Source organism: Canis aureus, chromosome 18 (genome assembly GCF_053574225.1).
Source record: "Canis aureus isolate CA01 chromosome 18, VMU_Caureus_v.1.0, whole genome shotgun sequence".
In the NCBI taxonomy this organism is placed as follows: Eukaryota; Metazoa; Chordata; class Mammalia; order Carnivora; family Canidae; genus Canis; species Canis aureus.
The window spans coordinates 5,782,032-5,797,562 of NC_135628.1; the positions used below are offsets into that span (position 1 = coordinate 5,782,032).

Below are 15,531 nucleotides of genomic sequence, written 5' to 3' on the forward strand. Positions count from 1 at the left end.
GCAGCTGGAAAGGGCTAATATAAGCACCGTGCAAAGTTTAAGCAAATATCACCATGTTGCATTCTTTTAGCGATTTGTTTTCTAAACAATGTAATTAGGGTTTTCCAGCAAGTAGTTAGTACAATGTGATTGTACAGAAAAAGAGAAGTTGATTTGTATGTGAGATGGAGTGCTATGTACAGTTCCTACAAGCTCAAAGCTCATAGACATTTTAGTGCCCCGTTAATTAGAGCACCTTGCTTTAATTACTACTTAATAGTGAAACTGTAATTTTACTTTCTAGTAAAACAGCCTCCTATCCATTATATTGTCATTTAATACATTTTCTGACTTTAACAATTTAAACAAGATCTCATTTTTTAAACTGCTTTTTCTTGGGTATACCATTTCCTGAGAGCTCAATATGTTACTCCTAATGGAAATGTTGTACTTTTAAGATTGCCTCTTAACCGTAATATAAATATGAGTCTCTGGTAAGTCTCAGTGTGGACAAAAGCTACTAATTTATTTTTCATAAGTTGAATCAGTCCTAAAAAGGGATGGCACCAGCCTTTTAGTGACTATTTTAGTGTAGTGCTTACTATAATAGCTGGGTGAAAAGGAAAATCAATTATAGTTGTGAAAGAGATGTAGATTTTGTTCACTTAAAACTCAGGCTTTTAATCCCTGGATAAAAACCTAGCCTGGAATTCGTCTGAAAGGCATTTGCTTCTACCATAAGAGGATGTAGTAACTCTAGGCACCTATCATTTAAACAAATGGATTAGTCAAAATAATGATGTGAGAGATACTCCAAAAAAGGCCAACATGTTCTTTTTGGATATGTGAAAAGTAAATTGTGCAAGAAAATTTCCATCATATTTTATCTGTTTTTGATAGTCACAGAAGTTGCATCAGCATTCATATGCATATGAGAGATTCCAAGAGTATCAAAGGCAAATGGAGTGACTTGTACACTTCTTAAGATTTAATTTCTTTGTAGCCTTAAAAAATAAAGACTTATACATATCCAAAATATATATACAGTTAATTTTATCCTGTCCTTTCCGGGTTTGGTGAATGAATAGGAAATAAACTGTGTATTTCATGTTACATTTCACTGCCCACGGCAGACTACTAACTCCAATTTAATTCAACTCAATTTAATTTATCTCATACCGAGAGCTCATTTCTCTCTTAGTCAATATTGTAGATAGCCCAAAGATGTAAAATGATTTTCTTTCTCTCAGGTCCTATTGTGAAAAGAGTAAGCAGTAGGAAATAGTTAAGTGACAATTTATTTATTGAATTAATGTGAGTTGTAACCAATAGTAAGTGCTAGACTTTAAAAATAAGACGTGAATAAACATGTTTAGAATAGCTCTCTTCATAATTGCAAAACACTGGAAATAACCAAAATGCTCATTTACATTGAAGAAGATAAAGAAGTTGTTTATATTCACACAATGGAATGCGACATTTAAGAGGAATGGACGAGAGCTAGGTGCATCAGCACTGATGGATCTTATATATAATGTTGAGTTGAAATAATTAGGTAGTTGCATTTAACAAAAGATACAAAAAAATAAAAAATAAAAATAAAAAAAATTTAAAAAAGATACAGTTTGGTCCCGTCATACTATGCACTGATAAAGCTCAAAGATTTAAATGAAATCATTTGAGTTCTGGAAGAAAATGTAGACAAATTTTTTTTTTTTTTATTAAATTAGATTAGGAAAGTACTTTTGAAAAAAAAATTAAAAAAAGGAAAGTACTTTTGTAACTTTGATTAAAAATCTGGAGCTATTTTAAAACAGACAAAACTAATTATATTTAAAAGAAAAACCACAAAACACTTCATGGCCCAACTACCATACTCAAAGTCAAAAAGACAAGTGACAAATAAGAGAAAAAATGTTACTAATGTAGTTATAAAAGAATTAATATGCTAGACATTGATTTTCTAAATGTCAATAATCTAAGAGAAAAAAACATGCAAAGGACATGAAAAACTAGCTCACAGACAAGGCAAATTACCTTAAACAAGAAAAACACACCCAACTTCACTCATAATAAGACAGTTGCAGATGAAACTACAATAATATGCATTTTTCACCAATTAGATTAGGAAAAATCTAAGTTTAATGAGACTGGGAAACAGGAACTTCTATATCATTGGTATGAATATAAAAAGTGCACCTTTTCTGAAGGGCAATTTGGTAGTGCCCATCAAAATTACAATCATATTTCCCCTTTAACCCAGAAATCCCACTCACAGGAATTTATCTTGCAGGAGTACATGCACACAGAAAAATGACATATGTTATTATCTGCTGCCACATTGTATTTGTGAAAGATTAGAGAATATCCAATTGTCCGTTAATGGAGGACTGATTATAGAAACTTTGGTAGATGGAAAGTTCTGGAATGCATGGAATGTTATGCAGTTTCCAAAAAGAATGAGAAAGTGCTCCATGTACAGATGTGGAAAGATCTGTATGTGATATTAGGTATTCTTTGAATGAAACGGGGAAAAAGGAATAAAAATACCTAATACAGTTGTGTGTGTTAATATTGGGAAGATCCAAAAGACTAATGAGTGATTGCCCATGGGAAGAAGGTAGAGAGGACACAGGGTGGTTACAACAAGGGAAGAAGTAAAACTTTTTGGGACATTTTATTATATTGTAATGTTTTGATTTGGAACCATGTACATAATGTCTACTCAAAATAACTAACAGACTCATGAAAATACGAAGAAGGAACAAAGTACAAAATAAATACAGTGTGATTGCTTTATGTGAAGTCTAGAAAAAGACAAAATATAACAGTTTATTCTTTTAGGTTACATACGTGGATGACAAATACTGTGAAACAAACCAGGAAATGATTAATACAAAATTCAGAATTGTGATTACCAGGTATTGGGAGTGGAGGAATGAAGGTATAGAGCACAGTAGATGCACCTTTAGAGGGAAGGAAGGGAGGCAAGCAGGCAGAAATACAGAAAAGAAAAAGAAAAAAGAAATAAGTGAAGGCTACAGGAATGCAGTTAAGCCTTTCTGGAAGGAGGGAGACTTAAACTGATTCTTGAAGGTGTGAATTCCAGTTAATGTGGTTCACAGTGACGTATTGTTTTATAGCTTACAGAACGTTGCATATACCTGATGTCATGTGAAATCTGGATAGGCAGAGAGAGATGAGAGCAGGCATTCAAAATGAGGAAAATAACAGAGCCAAGGCACCGAGAGTAAGAGGGCACATTTTGTGTTACAAGACCTTGAGGGGTCAACCTGGCTGGGCAGTTGGATTGGACCTTAATGAGTAATAGAGCAATGGATTTATAAAGTTTGATTATAATGGGGTTGGGAGTTTTTCTGAGATGCCATCCAATGTGTGTTTGTTTGTTTACAAAGACAGATCTAAGACGTATTTGACGGTTGAACACCCTAGCACTTTTTTGGGCCCTGCCAAACACCAGCGCTAGCCTTGAGACTCATCAGTAACAGTCATCTGCAGGATTCACGTGGCCCGTTCCAGCTGCCCAGCCAGGTATATTCTTGATTACTTAGCAGAGTATTGTTTAATTTCTATATATTTAGGAATTCCCCACATTTCCTTCTGTTTTTGTTATTTTCTAATTTAATTCCGTTGGAGTTGTCTCTTTGACAACGTCTATATCGTAGAGGGAAAAAGAAGAGGGGATGGGAATTGCTTCAGATTAAGGGAGACATAACAACCAAAATTTTCTTGTTTTGAACATATAAAAATGGCTATAAAATACATTTTGGAGACAAGTTACAATATTTAAATATAGACAGGGAAATAGAGGATATTAAGACATTTTCTACATTTGTTGGATGTGTTGACAGTACTGTCAACAGGTGGGAGATGCTCTTATTTTCTGGAAATGAAAGCTAAAGTAGCTGGGTTGAAGCAAATGATGTTTATTATTCATTTTATAATAGCTCAGGAAAAACATATATTGAAGAAATAAATATGGCAAAATGTTAATTATGTAGGGGGTCTAAGGGTGATATTGTGTTATCTCTACTTTTCTGTATTATGAGCATTTTTATGTTAGTAAAAATTTTAAAATCCAATGTAAAGTTATACAAACACATAACTTGATTGCAACATAACTTGTTGGAGATGATCGAGTTGTCATTACAGAAAGAATATCTGTGGAAATAATTTTTAAAAGGCGGAAGTTTAAGAAATAAACATTTTTTCAGCTTTATCTAGTTTCATCTTTTCTTGTTCTAGGGGACAGACTTATTTTTTTCTCTCAACTTTTAAAATTTTTATTTATTTTTTTTAAAGATTTTATTTATTCCTGAGAGACACACAGAAAGAGAGAGAGAGAGAGAGAGAGAGAGACAGGCAGAGACACAGGCAGAGGGAGAATCAGACTCCTCACAGGGAGCCCGTCTCATCTTTTTATTTTTAGGAGAAAGATAGTTTGTAGAGTCAGAATAACATGATGGATTTTTTTTTTTTTCATGATGGTTTTTTTTTTTTTTTTTAAAGAATATTCAGTTCTTTCTAGTCTGCCTGAGGGGCTTAGTGAACCTTATATAATCTATATATTGGGCTCTAGTGTGTGCTAGGCTGATACCCAGTCCCAATTCTTGAAATAGGGAATACAGGGCAGTCACATGGCACGTGAAGCTGTTGCCAGGAGTACATGGAGGTCAGTAAAGCACAGATTGTGAGAAGATATTTGTAAGATCAGTCTGACCTTCAGCTCAGTCCAGGGTGACAGGCATCCAAGAAACCACTACTGTCATGAAGCACCTGGTCTTCTTGTGCAATGGATGTCACTGCTGGACAAACTCCTGTAGGCAGCTAGAGGACACCTGTGGAGGGCCCTGCCTGACCCATTGCAGCAGCTATTGGAGACCCCTGGTGGCAACGTAAAGGAAAAACAGCTCATCCCCAAAACTCTAGTCTCTGGTATGTAAACCGGAGTCAATGGAAACAGCCATAAAAAAGAATGAAATCTTGCCGTTTGCAGCCACATGGATGGGGCAAGAGAGTATACTGCTAAACGAGGTAAGTCAGAGAAAGACAAATACCATATGGTTTCATTCATATGTGGAATTTAAAAAACCAAACAAATAAGCAAAGGGAAAAAATAAGAGAAAGTGAAAAATCAAGCAGCAGAGTCAATTGTAGGGAACAAACTGCTGGTTACCAGAAGGGTAATGGGTTAAACAGGTGATGGGGATTAGGTGAGCACTCGTGATGGACACCAGGTGTCGGATAGATGTGTGGAATCACGATATTGTACATTTGAAACCAATATAAGCACTGAATAAGGACTTGAATAAGAACCTAGCAACAACAACCGAAAAAGAAACCAAAGCCGTCTTCTCTGAGTTCCCTGTATTTTGCTGACCTTTCCACTTTATTTTTCTTTTTCCTTGTCTTTAAAAACATTGTCATTCCTTAGAGGTTTTTTCCATGCTACCTTTTTTATTTATAGGTTCTCCCTAAATGACCACATCCATTCACCCAATCATGCTTTTAGCACAGTTTTCTCTATTGAGCCCACGCTCACACTTCTAACTCCCTGCTAGATATTTCTACGTGGATTGCTCTTAATCTCAACACGTGAAAAAAATTATTGCCAAAATCTGTTAGTCCTGTATCTCTTATCTTAGGAAGTGGTGTCATGATGCAGCCAGGCCAAAGGACTTACACTTCGATAAAGCAGAGAGATACGAAGAGTCTTGCACATTCAGCATGTACCAGGAACAGGGATAGAGGCTGGCTTAAAGGAAATAAAGACACATTAGAGTGTGGAAAACAGACCTTTTATTTATTTATTTTTTTAAAAAAAGATTTTATTTATTTGAGAGAGAACGAGTTGGAGGCGGAGCAGAAGGAGAAGGAGAAACAGATGCCTCCTCCCTGAGCAGGGAGCCCGAGGGCTCCACTGGGGCTCAATCCCAGGGCCCTGAGATCATTACCTGAACCCAAGGCAGACGCTGAATCACCCATGTGCCCCCAAAACAAGCGCTTTAATGTGACAAGAGGAATGTATATCCTGCTTTGGGAGTTTTGAGGGAGGAGATTTAACTCAGCCTGGGTGGGAAAGATTCACGATGAAGGACGTATAGAAGAACTTCCTATCAAGCTGTGTGTTATAAACACTAATAATTTGCATTATGAGCTGAATTGTGTCTCCACCAACACTCGTTTAGTTTAAGTCCAATCGGTACTTCAGAATGTGACTGTATTTGGAGATGGTCTTTAAAAACCTAATTAAGTTAAGATGTGGTCATTCGGATTAAGATGTGGATATTGGCCTCATCCAATATGACCGATATCCTTGTAAAAAGAGGAAATTTGGACACAGCTGCATACAGAGGGAAGATGATGTGAAAACACGGGGAGAAGACAACCCTCCACAGGCCATCCACCTGTCAGGACCTTGATCTTGGATTTCCAACCTATAGAAGAACTGTGAGGCCATAAATCGGTGGTGTCAGTCTACCCCGTCTCTAGTACTTTGTTATGGCAGCCCAGCAAACATAAATTCTGTTTTCTTTTTCAGGATAAAGCTAAGACCTTTCTAAGTTAGAGGGAAGAAAATATGCAAAACCACTAACAGGGGAAGATCATAGCTTACTTGGGAAACTGTAAGTAATTCTGTGGGACCAGATTACTGGGCATGCTGGGGGGAGTGGGTGGGGGAAGAGATGTGGGGAATTTTGAGGAATGACGCTAGAGAGAGACGGAAGAGGCCAGCTCATGAGAAGAACTTGTGTGCCAAATTAAATAGTGGAAGTTGGGGTGAAGACATGGAATTAAGGGAAGTCACATTAAAAGAGATCTCACATTGGAGTTAGCTCCCTCAAATCAAAGTTAATCATGGTGTACAACTCTTAGTTGTACTGATTAGTCGTCTAATCAGTTTTCCATGCAAATACCTATTATTTCATGATGACAATTACCAATTGTCTGCTAGATAGAGAAATAGTTTTTTTGAGAAATATTTTTAAGAGTTACATTAATCCTTCTCTGTCACAATATGTGTATCCCCCAGAGCAATCTATTTCTTTACCGAATTTTATGGCAGTGTTCTTTCCTCCACTCCTTTATTCCAAGATTCAATGATTTATTCTCTCCAGGGCTTATGTTTTAACAATATCTGGAATTTGGGGGCACCTGAGCAGCTCAGTTGGTTAAGCGTCCACCGGTTTTGGTTCAGGTGTTGGTCTCAGGTCATGAGATTAAGCCTTGTATCAGGCTCTATGCTCAGTGCAGAGTCCACTTGAGGTTCTCTCTTACTCTCTCTCTCTCCCTAACCCCCCCCCATAAAGAAATAAATCTTTTAAAGATTATCTGGAACTTGTTATAGCAAATCTGTTGTGTTGGTGCTTATATAAATTGGATTTAGCTGGGACATTATTACTTTTTAAAGTTAGTATCTTTATTTCTCAAGTCATAGTATTTATTTGGCTTCTTTTAAGATTAATTTTTCTGATGTATAAGGCATGGGCGGCAGTTTATTTTTGTCGTTCTATCTGTAGTCTCCCTATTACCTTGTAATTCTTTCTTCTCCCATGGATAGAACAGAATTGTCATGCTCTAGTAAAATAAGGGGTAAGCTCCATGAAAAATAGATACACTTTTTCATCAGTATGTTACAAGGGCCTGATACATAATTGAAAATAAATGTATTTTGAGGGAAAATTGCAATTTGCTCTTAGTTCTCTATCAACAAACCCTTATGAGGCAGTTCTTGAGTGAGAGCAGTACCGCAGAATCCCCTGGGGGAACTTTTCCAACATGTACATGTGCTAGTTCCTCCCAACAGCAAATCTGGATTCTGAAAAAAACTTCTAATGTCGTTTTAATATCCACGGCTAACTGATGAGGGCAGAAGTTGTTGTTCCTTTCATCTCATTGTTTCTTCTGACCTGGGTACAAGGATGAGGAAATATGTTAGGTAGTGGGAGAAATGTTTTGGAAAAGGCGATTTTGCGTAGAGCTTTTCAAGGCATTCTGTTGCTGTTTGTATTCATTAGGCTGGTCTTCACTGAGATCAATGCTGTGTCCTCTTATCTTAAAATGGTGGTTCTGGAAGGATGGGAAAACCACAAGACTTAGAATCAAAAGCCCAAGGTTTTATTGCTTCCTTATTAGGGTTTTATTGATAACTTATTGCCCAATTATTAGGTTTGGGATCTCAAGCAAAACAGATAACTCTCTGAGCTTCAGTTTCCTCCCTGGTAAGGTAAGAGTAATCATGTCTATTTGAAAAATACAAGCATTTGAAGCCTGAACTGTTTTGACTAACTGTCGTACTTGAAGAGTACCACTTACCACTCTGACCTTGATGGCATGTATTGTCCTTTAAAGGAAAGTGCCGTTTATGGGGAAAAGAGGTGTGAAGTTCTCGGTAACAGACTTCCAGAGTTAGCAGTCTTCATGACTGAAACTGCTGCACGTTGATTTCTCTTCCTATAACTCAAATCAAGGGCAGTTGCTTTTGGCAATGGCAAACCGCTCCTTTACTGCCTCTTTAGGACATGGCAAGTCTCTGCTATGTCTTTTAAAGCCTTCATATTAGCAATTTGATGATTTGTAGCCACTAGAGACTTTTTTTTCTATATCTTTCTCAGAGAAATTTTTTTATTCCAAACGAATGAAACCACTTAAGCTAGTTTTCTGTGAATATGAGAAAATGATAGAAATTACAGGGCATATCATGGGGCCCAAGGTAAAAAGGTGCTGTTGGGCCTCAAAAGGATCCTGGACCAAGAGCTAGAAAGCCACGAGAGCTGAGCAATGCTATAAAACACCAATATCCTATATGTTTGGGGGTGCTTTGCAATGATGACCCCCCTTTAAAATAGGGAATATGACACAGAAGGACAGAGAAGTTGATCCATTAAAAAACAAGGAGGACATCAAAAGACTTGACTATTTGGCTGTCAAGCCATGAACATTAATATTCTTTAAAATTATATTTTAAAATTTACTTTGAATTTTTTATGTGTTTTAAAATTAATACTGGAAAATAGGAAAATAGGAAAAAGTAAATAAAATCTCCCATTTTCCTATCATCATAACACAGAACTGTTTGTTTTTTTGAAGCATGTTTTCTGGAGCATTCCCCGCCCCCCCCCGGCCCCCCAAGATACCAACATGAGAGCAGGTAACCTTGTTTAGGGGTTGGAGTTGTATCCACAGGAACTCCTTTCTTACGAAGTCCTATGTCTCTGAATTCCTTCCTTCATGGCATTCAAGAGCAGCTGCTATAATTTAAACCTAATTTGTTTGTGAGTCTGCTCTGCTCTATCAGTGAAGAAAGACATTGATGTTTGGCTGGAGTGGTATGAATTCTTATGGAAGAGGGAGGGAAGGCTCTCTTAGGATCCAATGTGGAAAGAGCGCCTACTGGGACCATGACTCCAGGGTCCCAGCCGGCACAAGGCAGTGCCAGAGAGTGTCCATGGGACAGCTGGTAGTGAAACTGCCCAGGGCTTTAGGGAAATGTACAGGAGAAACAGGGCCACCAAGTGTTGAAGAGACGTGGGGTGAACTCTTTAGATAGATATTTAGGTAAAAAATCAGAGGAAAAAAAAAACGAGACAGAAAGGGTAAATCCAGCAGACCTGGTATAGGATAGGAGTTCTAAAAGACACAAAAAGATATGTCAGGAAGAATATTATCAGACATAACAGAAGAAAACATCTCAAATTAGAGAAGAGACACAAGAATTAAGCTGAAAAGAATACATAGATTTCGAAAGAGGATGTAAGAAAAAAATGACCCATACCTGCACACATTCCAGAGGGTTCAGTTACTCCCAGAAAGAAAAAAAATTTCCAATATCAGTAGTTTCCCTAAAATATAGACCTGCAAAACCTGGGCAACCTGAGTCACCAAAAAAAAAATTTATCTAAGCTCCAATAATAGATGGAAACAAAATTAAGGGAGATTTTATCCGATCTTTGAATCATGCTCTATGTGGTGGAAATGATTCATGCTTGCTTCTCTGATAGGATATAGTGGATGAACCTCTGTCTCTTTGTCTGCCTCTCCTAAGGCCAGTGGTAAGGGAGGTTGGGTGCTTTTTATTTTTCATAATTGAAACAAAAAGATCCTCATCATCAAAGTAGAAAATAAGTGGGACTTTACTGAAAAAAAAATCCAAATAAACCCTTTTGACTAGTATTTCTCTCTTAGAGTAGCAGCAGGTCTTTCTGCACTGTCCTGCAAAATGAACCAGTTAATTAAGAGCCCGAGAAGAAGCCCTCAACACAGAAAACAGGTACTCAAATAAGTACTTTGCACATACTTGTTCACAGCACTATTATTTGTAAATGGGCAAAAGGTGGAAACACTGAAATATTATTCAGCCATAAAAAAGGAAGAAATACTGTTGCATGCTACGGAGTGGATGAAACTTAGGAAAGTCATGCTCAGTGAAAGAAGCTTGATTCCAAAGGTCAGATAGTGTATGATTCTATGTATATGAAATATCCAGAATGGATAAATCTATTGAGACAGAATGTGGATTTCTGGGGGGTGGTAAGGGGGGTAACAGGGAGAAATTGCATAATGGGTATGGGGTTTTACTTTGAAGGGATGGAAATGTTTGGAACTAGATGAAGTGGTGGTTGCACAACACCGCGAAGGTACTAAACATCACCAAGTTGTCGCTTCAGACAGTGAACTTTACGTTACATGAATTTCACTTCACTAAATTACTAAGAAAACAATCACATTGAAAAAACACTTGAGATAGGCTTTCAGCAAATTTTCTCCAACCCGAGGAAGCTATATTTCATCAGATGGGAACGTTTGATCCATTTTTGCCTGATGGTTCATGATAACAAAACTTCTTTCTCCGAGGACAGATGCATTACCTGTTCTAATCACTTTGCACTAAATGTGGTCTCTGTGGTGATAGAAGTCATACCAGCGATTGGCTGGGAGGGAAAGGTCTGATTGGATGAGAAAACTTTTCAGGAGATAGAATGTCCTATATTTTGAATAAGAGAGTGGATGGAGGGATGTACGTATTTGTCAAAAATTCATCAAGCTGTCCATTTAAAATCAGCGTATTTTATTAGATGAAAATTATATTTCAATAGCTGTGATAAAATGAAAAATCAAAAGGAAATAAAATAAGCATGCAATGCATTATTATGGTGACGCTTAGGAAAAATAAAACTCGGAGACACTAAAACATGCTACCTCTGGTGAGTGGGACTTGGGAAGCAGTGTTGGGGGGACAATTGAGTTTCACTGTATATACAAGTTACTCTATTTACTGTGTGCAAATATCAGGGTTGGGTTTTGTTAGTTTTGGTATCGTGAAGCCAAGAGAGGGACTCAGGGTCGGAGTGAGGTCCTGAAGAGGAGGAGCTTGGATACAGAATTTTGATGCTGGGGCATCAACCGTGGCTCTTGATGTTGAACCGAACATTTGGGAAGGACACCATTCAGGAGGCTAGGACCGCATGGCCCATGACCCACCTCCACCTGTGTGGAACGGGGCAGCCTGCCCCTCTGGTCAACAATCTTTATCTGCTTTGTACATCGAGTCCAGCCACTGTGGGATGGAGACCATCACACCGCCCGTGTTTGAGGATTTCTCCACTACACAGACAACAATCACTCTATAGGTACTTTGAATCCGTGCACTTGGTGTAGTTCTGCTCCCATTTGGACCTTTAGCTGCTATACTGCAGGATATTGATGAAGGTGGGAGCAAGCCCAATTTGGAGATGGGCGTGGGACATCTAGAATAGCTGAATCTGGGGATTAAGGAAGTCAATATTTTTGCTTTACTTAGGAAATTTTATTATTTTTTATTTTTTTATTTTTTTTAATATTTATTTTATTTTGGAAATTTTATTTTATTTTTTTTATTTTTTTATTTAGGAAGTTTTAGATGAGTAGGATAATTTTGATGATGTGTGAATTTCTAGAAGTAACTTATTATTTTTTAAGAGAGTGCAAGTGCATGGAAGCCAGATTAGGGGAGGAGGGGCAGAAGGAGAGGGAGAGCGAGAGAACCTTAAGCAGGCTCCATGCCTCCCCGCCACACACACAGCGTGGAGCTGGAGGTGGGGCTCAGTCTCACCACCCTGAGATCATGATGCCTGCAGAAATCAAGAGCCCGCTGCTGAGCCACCGAGCAACCCAGGGACCCTGAGAAGTAACTTTATGGAAAGGGGGAGCTTTTACCCGAGTGGCAGATCAGTGAGGAAGGAGGTAAAGGTTATGACCTTATGTTTTCCATGTTGCCAATGTTTACTGATTTCATGTTGAGCTCTATTCATTGGAGCCAACTTCATAGAAATAAGGAAAAAAAAACCCCTCCTAGGGTATTATTGGCATATAGATTTTTGACACTGATTCTTTGGATTGAAGTATAGAATAAAATAATTGTTGCCTTTTTTTCAAATTCAAATTCAATTTACTCTAGCCTTTAATTTCAATACACCATATATCTTGATGTTTATGGAACCCTTTCCTCGGAGAAATGATAATCGAACAGTTTTATTTCTCTGTGTGTGTAGTGTAACCTGTCGAACCTGGTGTGAGGCAACTGAAGACTGTAACTTGAACAGTATGAAAGAGTTTTGCTGCCACCTAATGGAAAAGTATCATATTTTTTATTATTCTGCAATAGACAACTTTCTTTTTACCTCATTGAATATTCATGTCAAAACTACATTTATTATTTTATTAAATATACTTCAGTTGGGAATGAGTTTCTTCATTTCTATTAACTCTAATGTTTTTGGGGTGCACGTGCTGTGTATGTGTGTTGTGGTAATGCAGGGGGTATGACGGAATGAAAAATTAGTTTGATTAAGTTTTAATCTAAGCATCATGATTCATTTTCTATGATTTTCTTCAAGTGAAATTTGCTAAAAACTTAAGGATATTATAGGTGGGTTATGAATATTGAACTTCTCTGCTCAATGAACTTTAGGCAATTTGGATAATCCTATTAGTGAAAAGAAGAATTATCTATAATATGAAAGGATGGTAGGGAAAAAAACAGTAAAACATATATATGGATAGATAGATAGATATATTTACCTAGTAAGCTAAAAATATTCCAAGTTGCCTTTTTCTTCTTATAATCTACTTTTCAATGTCCTTATTTAACATACACATAGGAATTATTATTATTATTATTTTTAAAATATTCTTTTTCTTTTTAAGATTTCATTTATTTATTCATGAAAGACACAGAGGAGAAAGAGAGGCAGAGACACAGGCAGAGGGAGAAGCAGGCTCCATGCAGGGAGCCCAATGTGGGACTCGATCCTGAGACTCTAGGATCACGCCCTGGGCCAAAGGCAAGCGCTAAACCACTGAGCCCCTCAGGGATTCCCTATTATTATTATTTTCGTCTCTTTTGCTCACTGACCAATGCCTGCCTGGTGCATTCTAAGTATTAATAAATGTTTATTGGATGAATAGTATTTATGTGACTACATAAATTCTAAAGAATAGAGAAAAGAAAAAAATTTACCACCACCCTAACCTATGAGGATTGCAAAGTTTTGGTCGCAAAATATCTCATCTACATTATCATTCTGGAATATTCCTAAAACCCTAAGGATCTTCTCCCAATCGCACTTTTCCTTTGGGCTCTAGTATTTCTATATCCACTCTCTGGGAATATGAGGAATGGTTGCCCCGGTATATTAAGACCCTTTTCCCAATGGACCCATAGAATCTCCTGGCCCCACTATTCCTTTTTCTTCCACAACACCATCATACCCAATTTTCTAAGAATATGTGACTTTGAAAAAAATATCTTTCCTTCTCATTTTGAAGAGACAGATGCCGAGTTTGTATGATTCATGAAAGACATTGATTAGGAAGGTTACCCTGGTTTTTAGCTTTCAGTCTACCACCATCCCTGGAAATCCTTCACACCTTAAAAAAAAATGCATTCTTTCCTTTATTTGTTTCTAATTAAACGGAAATGACAGAAGTATAGGGTATGTCTCAGGAGTTAGATTTTTGTGTCAAAAATACATTAGTTTTAGACATTGGTGAAAAGTTAAGAACATCCTAAATACATATGATCATTACCTATTTTGAAAAGTCTGATTTCCATATAACAAGTAAGACCTTTTTTTTAATTGAGATATAATTGACATATAGCATTGTATCAGTTTCAGGAATAGGACTTCTTCCTTTAGATTGAAGGCAATTACAAAATATTTACAAGGTCAAAGGGTCAAAGTTCAGTTCTAGTTAACTTGACGTTTCTCTTGAATCCCACATGTTAAGGCATCTAAATACTTAGGGCTTCCCTGGGATGGGCCTTTATGAATGCTCTCCGTTCCACTTCCTAAAGATGTCTGGCCAGTCATGTCTCCTCTCCTGCTCTGCACTCCCTTTTTCAACACTTTCCAGTCAAAACTACTATATTCTCTTGAGAAAACTGTGCCACTTCCTACAGGAAAGGGTTATCAGTGCCTGGATCCACCCGAGTCTGATATCCTGGGCCTCAGTCTAATGGACGTTGACATTCATTAATGCTCAGTCTCATAAGAGACAGTGAATATAAGTCCTTTTTAATCCTTTCGTAGCAAGAACTGTGGGTTTGCTGATCTCTGTATCAGTGGGCTTATTATCCAAAATATCTTTTGCTAAGGCAAATGGCTAGGAGTGGTTATGGGAGGTTAAAATATAGGCTTTAGCATTCAGCTATGGAAGACAATTTTCTTTATTTTGATATGTTGCTGCATGCCTGCTATTTTTGCTACTGGGATATTTGGGGATGGGCATAAACATCAATTTTAAGTAGCTCATGCTCTTCTGTTTTAAAATGGCCTCTCTGGGTTAAGTTGAGCATCTCTTACACTAATCTCAGTCTTTCATATATTCTCTTCTTCCTTTTACAAAATTTACCTCAAGGTCAAAGAGGAACATCAGCTTTGCACTTTCCCTTTATCCGTGCTTCCCACGGACCTTGGGTTGGGTTCTTTAAACATCAAATCCCACTTTCATAACTTTAACCACATTAGTCTTTTGATGACACACTTGCAGCTCACTAGGGCCTCCCTTGAGGACTCCATGTCCACTGCTGCCACTTCTAATGTGCCCTCAGGTGGTATAACTTGTGTTCTGTTCTTTTGGTATTGACATGGTATGGAGATTGCTTCTCATGAACTTGGTCACCTCTTCCATCTGGCCCAGATCCTGTCTTTACTCTTTCTGGCTGTATGTATTCCCTAAGATCCAGCCATGACTCCAATTCAGTCTCTTAACATGGGACATTGACCTCAGAGCTCTGTGCTATAAATTAACTTCCTATTCATCTGAATCCCCCTCACCCTGGGTAAGCTCACTTCATGTACTTAAAAAGAATTTTTATTTAAATTCAATTAACATATAATAGAATTAATGGTTTCAGAGATAGAGGTCAGTGATTCATCAGTCTTCTATCACACCCAATGCTCATTACATCCCATGTCCTCAATGTCCATCACCCAGTTACCACACTGCCCCCCTCACCAGCTACCCTCATTTTGTTTCCTATGAATAAGA

General features: G+C 37.6%; 1 protein-coding gene across 19 annotated transcripts in view; it reads left to right on the plus strand.

Annotated features, from left to right (window-relative positions):
• TFEC (transcription factor EC) overlaps positions 1-15,531 on the plus strand; it is a 221,842-nt gene that overhangs the window by 13,089 nt on the left and 193,222 nt on the right. For 5 of the 19 annotated variants that reach the window (XM_077856038.1, XM_077856043.1, XM_077856039.1 and 2 more), the window contains 3 exons: positions 3,396-3,531; positions 6,542-6,626; positions 10,186-10,270. The gene's annotated coding sequence lies outside the window, so the exon portion shown is untranslated. Of the gene's footprint in view, positions 1-3,116; positions 3,230-3,395; positions 3,532-4,752; positions 5,035-6,541; positions 6,627-8,169; positions 8,228-10,185; positions 10,271-15,531 lie in introns of those variants that run through there. The other 14 variants (XM_077856042.1, XM_077856046.1, XM_077856041.1 and 11 more) reach the window with 9 other exon arrangements.